This window comes from Loxodonta africana, chromosome 13 (assembly GCF_030014295.1).
Source record: "Loxodonta africana isolate mLoxAfr1 chromosome 13, mLoxAfr1.hap2, whole genome shotgun sequence".
Taxonomy (NCBI): domain Eukaryota; kingdom Metazoa; phylum Chordata; class Mammalia; order Proboscidea; family Elephantidae; genus Loxodonta; species Loxodonta africana.
In genome coordinates this window covers 58483188-58495684 of record NC_087354.1, presented here as the reverse complement: position 1 = coordinate 58495684, position 12497 = coordinate 58483188, and positions in this window count along the sequence as shown.

Below are 12497 nucleotides of genomic sequence, written 5' to 3'. Positions count from 1 at the left end.
TTGTCTTTTCTTTGTAGTGATACTTTCATGTACTGGATTTTTAAAAATTTTATTGCCCATTTCATTTCATGGCTTGGCACCTGTCTTGATAGGAATATCTGCTTCCTGCCTCCCTTAGGAGAGCCAAAGAGAATGGGATAAATTTGTCTAGGGTTTTGTGTTGTGATTTCATTGCTATGACTCACAGGGTTGCCATGGGGGAGGTCTACCCAAAAAAATAAATTACATTTGGTTTTAAATATAAAACCTTTGTAAATTGAGTCCTAAGGGAAAATCAAGACATTGAAATACTTTTCTGTCTTTTTGCAATTTTTTTCTATGTGGTCATCAGTTAGCCACCCAGATTGAAGTATATGTGTTAATGTTCAACGTTAGGTTAATGTCCAGAGGTTAGTTCTGGGCCTTACAGTTTGGAGGAGGTTAATGTTCAATATAAAAGCCTGTAGCAAAGTGTTGGTACCTATAAGAGTATTATTACTTCTGCAAACTAAAGAGGGGCCCCCATGTTGTGGGACGGTGGGCAAAGATGAGGACCTCACACTGACAGTAGGTTTAGGTGGAGGAGAATGGCCGGAATCTCTACTGTTGTGTCACTGGCACAGGAGACAGGATGATGGGGAGGAATGGAAATGGATCCCAGAAGTTTGGGCCTAAAAACTGGCAGCTATGGAGCCCTGGTGGTGCAGTGGTTCAGAGCTTGGCTGCTAACCAAAAGGTTGGCAGTTCGAATCCACCAGCTGCTCCTTGGAAACCCTATGGGGCAGTTCTGTCCTGTCCTGTAGAGTTGCTATGAGTCGGAATCGACTCGACAGCAGTGGGTTTGGTTTGGTTTGGTTTTTTTGGTAGAGAGCTTGAAAGTGGCTCCTCTAAGGTGTGCGTTGGAGGACCTCTGAAAGCCTCTCCTTTACAGTGTGATTCTGTGCAGGTTTCTCCTTCACCTGGAGTACCACCTCGGCTGGGCCGTGAGGATGGTGTCGGGGTGGGGGTGGGTGGGTGAGTGTGTGTGTGTATATGGACAGTAATAGCTCAAGGGGTTCTGGTGAGAAGAGGAAAGGGAAAAAGGGTAACTTTTTTCTCCCCTCTGGTTTTTATTCTCTTATCAGTATCTTTTCTGGCATTCCCAGGGCTAAAGGGTATTTCCGTACAGGGCAACAGTTGGCTTTAATTAAACACAGACCACACTTCTTCAGCTGCTTTGCTGCTGAATCTTAGAGGTTCAGCTGCAACTCAGGACAATAGGCAGCTGCCAGAGGGAAAGATTATGTGGAAGGGAAAAAAAAGTAATATTCCATAAAACCAGGCAAAGATCTGGCTCACAGTTCTTTGACCAGGAATAACCGCATTGTACCTTCTTATTTACATTCCCCCAGGCTTGCAAATAGACCTCCTGAAAGAGGAAACAAATGCAGTGGGAATTTCATACTGGGGTGGAGGCTCTTCTGGGAGCTTTCAGTGATGGCCTTTTATTTTTGTGTTGTAATTTCAGTGATAAATAAAATTCTTTTGTTGGCCCACTCTGATCAGGCTCCGTGCCTTTCACTCCAGTGACAAAGTTCTCGTCAAGGTCACCTTTGTTCTCCAACTTGTCTAATACAACGATTGCTCCTTAGCCCTAATCTTCCTCTACTTATTAACAACCTTTGGCTTAATTGGCCATGCTTTCCTTTTGAGGAGGTCCCTGGGTGGCACAAATGGTTTGCACTGGGCTATTAACCAAAAGGCTAGTGGTTCGAACCTACCTAGAGGTGCTGTATGCGAAAAGCCTGGTGATCTGCTTTCATAAACATTGCAGCTAAGAAAGCCTCAAAGAGCTTAGCTCTGCTGTGTAACACATGAGGTCGCCACGAGTTGGAATCGACTTGATGGCAACGGGTTCCTTCTAGAAACACTGTTTCTCTTGGCTTCAAGGATGCACACTGTCCTGGTTTGCCTCCCATCCCGCTGGCTCCACTGTTTGCTAATTCTCTGTCATCCTTGCCTTCTCCTCTTCCTCCTGACGTCTCAGTGTTGGAGTGCAAGCGCACAGAACCTCGGGTGGGTCTTGTTTCACACAGATAAGGATCCAGTGGGTTTGGGGCGGGACTGGAGATTTTGCATTTCTGACAAACTTCCCGTTGATACTGCTACTGCTGGCCCATGGAGCACACTTTGTTGCTCTGTCCCCAGTTTCTCCTCTGTCTACGTTACTTCTAGCTCAGCTCATCCAGTCCCTGACTTTAAATCACATCCCCGCTCTTACTGGTGACTTCCCAGTCCGCTAGGAACAAACCCGGAGTCCTTACTGAGACGCATGAGACCCCCATGATTTGGTTCCTGCCCCCTTCTCTGCCTGTCTTCCACTGTGCTCTGGCCACAGGGGCTCTCTTGCTAATCCTGCCACTTGCCCAGCGCGTTCCTCCCCCGGGAGCCATGAACTGGCTGTTTTCTTTGACAGGCGCCCTCACAGCTTGAAAAGATCTCCTCCTCTCCCTTCACATCCAACGTTCCCTCTCAGAGAGGCCCTTCTTGACCACTCTGTGTCAAATAGACTCCCCTCCACCTGTCTGCGTGCTTACCCTGCATCATTCGTTGTCTTCATGGCACTTGTCACTACACGAGGTAACTCGTTCATTATCCGCCTGTCCCGCTAGAGCGTGCGCGCCATGAGGAGCAGGCACAGTAATCGGCTCATGGTAAGAACCTGTTAGTAATTGAATGAGCTGCTGACCATGTGATAACAGAGTACCACCACTCAATTCCAGAAGGCATTGGAGGTTCAGTGGTAGAATCCTTGCCTCTCATGTGGGAGACCTGGGTTCGATTCCCAGCCAATGTACCTCATGCACAGCCAGCACCCATCTGTCAGTGGAGGCTTGCATGTTGCTGTGATGCTGAACAGGTCTCAGCGGGGCTTCCAGACTACGATAGACTAGGAAGAGAGGCCTGGTGATCTACGTCTGAAAACCAGCCAGTGAAAACCCTGTGGTCACAATGGTCTGATCCCCATGGTAGTGGTGCAGGACCAGGCAGCGTTCCGTTCACCGTGCGTGAGGCCATCAGTCCCAGGCCAACTCTATGGCAGTTAACAGTAAACCACTGGACTCCAGTGCCTGTGCGTATAGCAGTCTGAAGGTCAGGCTGAATTATAGTGTTTTAATTGCCATGAACTATTGGAAAAGTTCAGAGGTGGATCGAACACTTAAACGAGGCTGTCAGTGTTTTGGCAGACTGTACACATGAAGGTTCCATAGTAGTTTTAATGGTCTTGCAGGAAAGTGAGGCATCGCATGGCTTCAGGTAACGTGTGTGATGAAAATAGGAGAACCTGCATGGTATGGTTGGTGTCTACCAGTTCATGCCTCGTGCGGTGATTTAGCTTCAGCAAAATGAACGTTACTTGTATATTAAATTAACGTGGATTTGAATCATATTGGTTTCATAATTGTGTTTGTGTTTAACGTGAACATTTGTTCTGGCTTTATGGTGACAAAAGAACTATAGTAGCTTTCTAAGTGTACATATTATAAGAAACATTAAGTGGATACTAAGGGTCTTTGGGAGCCCTGGTGGCGAAGTGGTTAAGAGCTCAGCTATTAACCAAAAGGTCAGCAGTTCGAATCCATCAGCCAGTTCTTCGGGAACTCTATGGGCAGTTCTACTCTGTCCTATAGGGTCACTATGAGTTGAATCAACTCAATGGCAATGGGTAAGGGTCTCTGAGAATTTTTTTTCCTTAATTGTATCTGTACTTGGTGACTTGGTTCCATAGTAGTTTGAATAAATATATTTTATTTTTAATAATTATATAAGCTTGTGAAGGAGTAAACTAGAAATTAAGCAGTGTTGAAGGTGTGGCTGAGGACACACCCAGGAAAACACCTCAAATTCTAAAGGTGCTTATGAAAAGCTGTTTTTAACAAAACAAAGATAGTATAGATTCTGAGTGAGCTTTAAATTTCAGCATGCTTTGGAAAGAGTGAAATTGAAAAATATCCATGTTCATATGAATACAAAAGAATATACTGACAAACCCTAAAAGGCTAAAATGTATAATTTTTTGTTGTTTACATAATTGAAACCTTGGTTGCTGATTGGGTTAAATGACTAAAACATGTCATGAGTTGTAAAGCTTCCCAGCTGGAGACAGCTGTGTAAAATAAAGATATTAAACTCTCAAATAAAGGTAATGGACTCGATGGCCTTTGCTCACCATGGGCAGGACTGGCATTCAGGCCTCTGTCCCAGGCCTTTCTGCCTTCCCGCTGGCTCCTTAGAGACCAGAGGAGGGGATTCAGCACTTGGTCCGTGGGGTCCTGGGGCAGACAGATTCTTGCTTTGAAGGGAGATGTGGGTGTTCCCTCTCCCACACACATTTGATTTGCACATACGTGTTTGCTTGTACCCTGTTTACTTCCAGATGTCATTTGCGGCTCTCGTAACAGTAGGCCCAGCGGCAGAGAACTGTGAAACTGGGGGAACTGGGCCAGAAGAGCAGAGTGTGAAGGAGAGATGGGTGTGCGTGTGTGTGTGTGCACGTGTGTGTGCACGCACTTGCTTGTTTGCTTTAGAAATCAAGAAGACAAGATAAAGACAGAAGTGCTTGGAATATCCAAAAGAATGTCTCGTTACCTGAATAACTGGCAAGAACAGGATGGAGCATGTTTGGGATGACTTTGGGGTCTGGCATAATCAACCCCCCTTCCTCTGCATCCCACCCAGAGAATTCGGGGAGGAAGATTGCATCAGGGAATGAGGGCCGTGGTATCACCAGACATTAGGGGTAACAACTGGGCTTGAAAGAGATCACCTGATTTTACAGCGTGGGAATCTGCTAGGTGTCTGTTTTAGAAGGTTTGTTTTTATTTTATTTTCCAATATTTTTGGTGGCTGCACAGTGCTATTTTTGTTTGTTTCTAACAGTCACCTACACAGTATGGTAATTCTAGGTGCGTCATTTACCTTGCTGTCTTTTTGGGACCCACACAAACAACTGACTCACACACTCAGGATACTTGATTGCTTTGTGAATTGATGGCTGCGGAGAGGTGGACACGAGCACTTGGACCTTCCATGGGTACTCTGGGTTTCTCCGTCACTTGGCCAAATTTTCATATGATGCCAATTCCCTCAGTCTTTTTCCTGCTGAGGACAAAGATGGAGAGGTGTCAGTGGTTTGATCTCTTGTTTTGAGTGACCAAGGAGATACATTGCAGAAAGATACTTGAGGGGAGGACATTTAGCTCTGGAATTCACTTTGCAGAAATTCTCTTGGAGGAGGTTCCAGGGAATTGGGCTTGTTACAGCTGGCCTTGTTGGAATTCCACAATACCCCTCAACTTCCCTTATGAAATGTGTGAGAACCCTAGGGCCTGTTTTCTCCTTCAGTAACACACCCACCTTGTGAATGTGGTTGTGGAGGCTGGATGTGGAAAGACAAGTGTAGCCCAGTGATGTTGCTGATCTAGTTCTAGTTTTAAATAGTTAACTTGTTTTCTGGCTAGTAGCGGTGTGGCTGAAGGACAGCGGGGGGGGGGGGGGGCAGGGATTTGCTGTGGAACGCCCTGACCTTTTTTTTTTTTACATTGCTCACATTTTAAAAGGGGATTCAGAGAGCTGTGTCCATTAAGGCTGTCATGTTTTTTCATTCATTCAGTGCCCGCTATGTGTGGGACACTGTTTTCAGTGCTGGAATGTGACAGTCAGGAAGCTGCCTTGCTGGCATGCCAGTGGTGTGGGACATAGTGACAGGTTTTGGTCCACAGATGCTCGATTACCATGTGACATAATTGTACTAGATACTGTGGGAGGTGAATAAATGAAGACGTGGTCCCTGCTTAAGAGCTCTGGTCTTTGTTGTTAGGTGCCGTCAAGTCGGCTCCAACTCAGTGACCAATATGTAGAACAGAACGAAACGCTGCTCGGTCCGGCACCATCCTCACAGCGGTTTTTATGCTTGAGCCCATTGTTGCAGCTACTGTGTCAATCCATCTCGTTCAGGGTCTTCCTCTCTTTTGCTGACCTTCTGCTTTAGCAAGCATGATGTCCTTCTCCAGGGACTGATCCCTCCTGATAACATGTCCAAAGTACGTGAGATAAAGTCTTGCCATCCTTGCTTCTAAGAAGCATTCTGGTTGTACTTCTTCCAAGACAGATTTGTTCGTTCTTCTGGCAGGCCATGGTATATTCAGTACTCTTCGCCAACACTGTAGTTCAAAGGCATCTGGTCTTAGAGCTGGACCTAAACCCTGGCATGGCTCCTGACTCAGGTGAGAGACCTTGGGGGAAATTACTTAGCTCTCAGAGTTCCCTCCGTAAAGTGGAGAAAATTGTATCTCCCATGCCAGGGGTGTTCTGAGGATCGGATCAAAGGAGATTCCTCTTATTCCGTTTAGCACATGGTGTACAATTTAATCTTCCCAATTACACTATGAAGTCATCATTAATAACCTTCCTTTAGGCACTGGAAAACACTTGCAGCGGATAAAAGCTTGTCCAGAGTTGGGGTTTGACCTGAGTCTGTCTGCTTCTTAAGCCCATGCATTGTACCTCTGTTTTCCTTTCCTGCTATTTTAGTAGAGTTCTTATATAATCCCCTGTGCATCTTTTTAGTTATACTAAAGTGTACATGACTGCTGCCCAGGGAAAGTCTGGCTTTTGACCAAGGAGCAAAGCCACTAACTTGAAAAGCAAATAGGATTTTTATGATGTGTGTAGCCTCCCTCCTGCTGTTCCTGTTGTGGCTTAGTTTCTCAGTGGGCTTCCAGGCTCCAGGGCAGTCAGGGTTGGAGGACATCTGGCATGTGATTCTGAGGGTGTGGTTGATCTCAGGCAGTGAGTTCTGTGGGGGGATGGGAGAGATGGGGGGTGGGGTCAGCTGTCATGATGACGGGAGAAGAGATAGGAAGAGTGGTGGGGAGCGTTCGATCTGTTGGAGAAAAACATGTCTTTAGGGTGGGAGTGGGAGATGAGAGAACAGCATTTTGAGAGGTCCAGAGATAAAAACACGTGTAACAGAGTTTTTAAAAAAATCTTTTTGTATTTTAGTTTCCATTATGGATTTACAGAGATAGGCAGTATATGAATTTCGTTTACTTCATTGCTCAAAAAAAAAAAACGTTTGCCGTTGGAAAGTCCATTTTATTGAGAATTCTTTCAAATGTTTTAAATTTGTGTGCCAGTGGAGCTGTCTGTGCACTCCAAAGAATCTGATATCTCTTAATTTTTGTTAATTCCTGAAAATTAAACAAGAAATAATTAGCATCATGCTGAAACAAAGAGTTAAGTTTTTTGGACATCTTTGTAGTCCCTGGATTTTGCAAATGGTTAATGTGCTTGGCTGCTAACTGAAAGGTTGGAGGTTTGAGTCCACCCAAAAGTGCCTTGGAAGAAAGACCAGGTCATCTACTTCCAAAAAATCAGCCATTGTAAACTCTGTGGAGCACAGGTACACTCTGACACACAAGAGGTTGCCCCATGAGTTGAAGTTGACTTGAGGGCAACTGGTCTGATCCTGTCCTCCGAGGTGTCAAGTGGCAGGGAAAGGCCTTTATTTGCTTTCAGCTTTCTGTGGAACCTCAAATATCAGTTTTTGGTTTTTGTATCTGTGAGGAGAGTCCCACGAGCTAAAAGGCTCTCAGATCTTTCTTGTTTTCTGAAAATGGTCTTGACCTTTGAAGTTGGAAATGTGTCTTCCATCCTGCAACCAGGAGCTGTGTGTTCCATTACTTGTCTTCAGAATTGCAAACTTTTAAAGACTTAGATAGCTCTGCCTCGGTGGGAGAGCTTTCAGGAGTCCTTTCAAGGGGTAAGAAAGGTGAAGGACACATCTTAAACATCTTTTTGGGTGTGAATTCTGTATTTTTTTCAGAAAATGTGAGGAATATAAAATACCAGTCACTGAATTTGAAAACTAAAGTTGGGAACATAAAACACAATAAACTAAGTGGTAATATATGTATTGACCAGGTAAAGAAAGAGAAATGGGATCAAAACCAAGCAGCAGTGGAGCAGGCATTGACGTGGTAGAGACCAGTCCGTGGGGAAGGAAGGAGGTGACTTCCAGAGCTGGAGGGATGGGTTCTCTGCAGAAGGCCAGCATGGCGTCTGAGCTCCTGGGGCCCAGTGGGGTGTGGCCAGAATAGTCTCAGTGACTCCTGCTTTCAAACTGGTGGTTGATTCTGCGAGGTCTCCAACTCTAGGACAGAGTGAACCTTGGTGCAGGCTTGTTTTTTCTTCTTTGCCACCGTCCTTTCTGTATGTGGTGGGTTTAGGGGGGAGGTGAAATACCTCATGTTATAAAAATTTAATTTTTTTCTCCAAACAAAAATGTTGGTTACCATTGTAAAGAGATTTACAGAGATTCAAACGATATTGAATAGTGTAAAGGAGATAGCAATTCTGCTTTCGTTTTCAAGCTTCAAAGTTTATTTTTGAAAAAGTTTTCCCCAGGGAATTCTGAAGGCTCGATTGTGTGTGTGAAGGCATTTCCTTTGAAATCGTGAAAGCTTGATCCATTTTCTGCCTTTGCATTACAGACCACATAGAAAGACAGACAGGTAGCAAGCATACAAAGTTAAGTTTAGCAAGGCTGCCTCTTGTGTCTTATTTGAGAATACATTCAAACTATGTCCGTTTGGCTAACTTAGATTTCCACACTCTGATTTGTCACTTCCGTGGAGTTGGGGCTCTAATATGGGTATTCACACACAAAGTCCGTGCCTTCCCACCAGCCCTACAGACAAGCCCTTTAGGAGCACGCATTTTGTCCGCTGTTGATCTTGTGGTTATTGTTAGACTGGCAATGACCTCCCTCTGAACGAGGCAGCCGCAGGCTCCACTGGGGGAAATTACATTTTGGTTTGTGGCTTACTTCTAATTTCCTGGATGGACCTCAAGACTACACTAAGGCTCATTAGCTTCCTACCCTCATTTTAGATGTCCTTTTAAGTGACTTGTACAGTAAAAGAGAAGTATTCATTAAAACAAGCATATAACGGAGTTCTCCCCCTTAAGCCCAATAGTATGCTGGGTTCTTGGGCCACCCTGGGCCTGGCTGGTGGGAGTGTTACCCTGGGGAAGGAAGGGCCAGGGTTCAGATGGCCCAGCTGCATTTTTTCTGTAGCCATCACAGCCTCTGGAGTGGCTGATGAATATTCTCTAAGACTTGGAGGTGCCACTGGAAATTAGAGTGGTGAAGGGGTGTATGGACCCTCATTATGTGACTAATCTCTTTGCTCAGCTGATAACATGTGATGGTCCAGAGAGAGGAAATGTTTCTATCTGGCATGGGTTCACAGTTCTTTCAAGAATTTAGCTCTTTGTTCTTACTCGCAAACACACTCACTGATCTCACTAACTAAAGCAATTATCATCATTTAGCAGTCTTTTCCGAAAGCATTATTTCCACTCCAAATCACCATTTTCATTTGCCAAGTGCCACAATGTTGCATCCTGGCAATCGATCAGCACTCACTGCCAAATTATGTAAGCCCCTGGTTGGGTTTTACCCCCGACTGAGCAAGTGTGTCTGTGGCGTGCTTTACGATCCTAACATAGCCCAGTGTCTGAAAATGGGGAACAGCTGCCCTAAATTCATTAATTAATTCAGTGTTTACACTTTGACCGGGAAGGAAATCTACATTTGCTTAAGACAGCAGTGCCCAGCTGGGAAATGTCATTTCATGAAAATATTAAAGTTTGTTGTCAAGGAAATGTAAATTGTGGACATTTCGTGAAATTCAGACATGCAGATTAATTTATCAACAGGGAACTAAGACTGTAATATATCAAGGTGGCCGTATTCTAACATTGAATTATTATTATTATACAGGTAGTAGAAGCAGCTAATGAAAAAAGACTATAAAGCCCTAGAAAAGAATTTTATTGATAAATGTTGGAAGAAATATTTTTATCCAAAAGCCAGTGTAGGCTAAGAAGAGCTTATTGGTGAGAAAAGTCATCTCCTGGCACTTAGTAAATACAACCCAAAAAGAGCGCCATGGTGAATATATTAGCTTGTCGAGAAGCTCCTCTATGTGGAAAATATTTGTTATAAACTTTAATAAAAATGAACACTTCTGGAGATCCAGAATAAAAGCATGTCAGTGCTGCTTGGAAACGATGATCAAGACACTCAGTCATTTTTGTGGCCTTCAGTTTAAGGCACATTTGATATACTTGTCTTTAGTTTTGAGGTGTTGTACAAACATCATTGGCCTTATCAAGCTAGGTTAAGTTTAAAAGCAGGTGAATTGAGCACCTGTGTTTATCTCCTTCTCAAAAATCCCGTTGAAACAATAGAAAAGGAATGAAAAAATGTGTAAGCCCACAAGGACAAAGAATGGCAGTGGAGACCTCAGCAGAGGGAGCTCAGAAGTAAATGGAGGAGTGATAATTGAGTTACAGAGTGATGGAAGCTTCAAAGTGAAAGTGTCAGCAGTGTGGAAATGAGGCAATTCCTCTGCAGAACTGCTGAGAGGCTCAGAAATGGAAGGCACCAGTTACTGTAGAATGTAGGGGTGAGGGCCAAAGTCTAGGCAATTATCTAAGATAATTCAGAACAATTATTTGAAAACTAAAGAAGTAGACCTCCACTTTCTCCTTTCCATGCTGAACATCTGGCCAGCTACACGTCCCTGTCCCTCTTCCTCATCACAGCAGAAGACTAGGTCTGTTCTTCGGAAAAATTGAACAGGAATAGTGTTGGAGGATGGGTATGGGGGACCGACATGGCACTGAACAAGAGCTGGGACCTCCAGTGGTCTTCCCCTGCCCCTATCTCATGCCAGCAGACAGGTGATTGCAACCCCAGCAATGTATTAGAGGATTACTTTCTTGGGAAATTGAACAGTTCCAGAAAAAAAAAGTCCCCAGATATTGAAATTTGCTGTTTCCTCAGTGGAAACCTTGGTACCCTTTTTTCAGCATTCATTGAAGCTCACTAGCTAATGAGCCCTCTTTATTCATACAGACCCGCTATTCTGCTTTTAGGACTTACCTCTTAAGTAGCAGTCAGGCAGCTAAGAACCTCGAGTCACAGTAAGTCATGTTGGGAAAACTGTCAACATGAAAGACAAGGGAGCAAAACAAGTAATAAGAAGAAATCTTGAAGAAGATAGAGATGTTGCAGAAAGCAGAAGAAAACTTATTTTTTAAAAAAGCTTGTTAAGATTCTGAGAGCAAAAGAAGATATTACATTTCTAGAATAAGAACAGCATTTATGAAATGGAAACAATTGGATAACCTGGAAATTAAAAATCTAGTAGTTCAAATTAAAAAAAAAAAAGCTGAGGATACATCTTTCAAAATGTAGAAGAAAAGAATTGAAAAACAGAAGAGTAAAGAAATAAAGAAAGCTTGAAATTTGGTCCAGAAGATTCGGCATTGCCAATATAGGAGATTCAGAAGATAAGAACAGGAAAAAAAAAATAGAAGGACATTACTGCAGTAATAATATAAGAATGTTTTACAGAACTAAAGACATAAATTTCTGCATTGAAAGAGTATACAAAGTGCCCACGATGTAAATTTTGAAAGACCCACACCCAGGTGTGCTATTGTGAAAGATCAGAACACCAGGGATAAAATAAAGGTCCCAACACCTTTCTGAGAAAAATAAACAGGTCACACACAAAAGAAAGGATATCATAATAGCACCAGAATTCTTAACAGCATCCCTAAAAGCTAGAAGACAGTGGAGCAATACTTGTTTCAAAAGTCTGAGGAAAAATTATTTCTAACCTAGATTTTATATCCAGCTAGACTATCAGTCAAAAGTAAGCGTAGAATAGAGACATTTTCCAAAATACAAGGACTCCAAATGTTAATCACTTAGACCTTTTATTAGAAAGCCACTGGAGGTGTGCTGGACCAATAGATAAACTAAGAAAGAGGAAGACAGGGGATTCAGAAAAAAAGATAGCAGTCAAAGAAAGAGCTCTAGACCCTAAAATAGGGCAGGAGGATGAAGGGCTGCAGAAGTGAGGTTACTAGGGAAAAGAAATTACCAATTTATCTAATATTTTGGTCATTTGGAAATTAATACTGGTGAGGAGCCCTGATGGCTCAGTGGTTAAGCACTCAGCTGCTAACCGAAAAGTCACTGGTTCAAACCCACCAGCTGCTTTGTTGGAGAAAGATGTGGCAGTCTGTTTACGCAAAGATTGTTGGTTGTTAGGTGCCATCTGGTTGGTTCCAACTCATAGCGACCCTAGGTACAATAGAATGAAACACTGTCCGGTCCTGCACCATTCTCACAGTCGTTACTAAGTTTGAACCCGTTGTTACAGCCACTGTGTCAATCCATCTTGCTGAGGGTCTCCTCTTTTTTGATGACCCTTTACCAAGCATGGTGTACTCAAGGGATTAATCCCTCTGGATAACATGTACTTTTTCCAAGACAGATTTGTTCATTCATCTGGCAGTCCATGGTATATTCAGTATTCTTAGCCAACACCATAATACAAAGGCATCAGTTTTTCATGGGTCTTCTTTGTTTGTTGTCCAGCTTTCTCATGTAT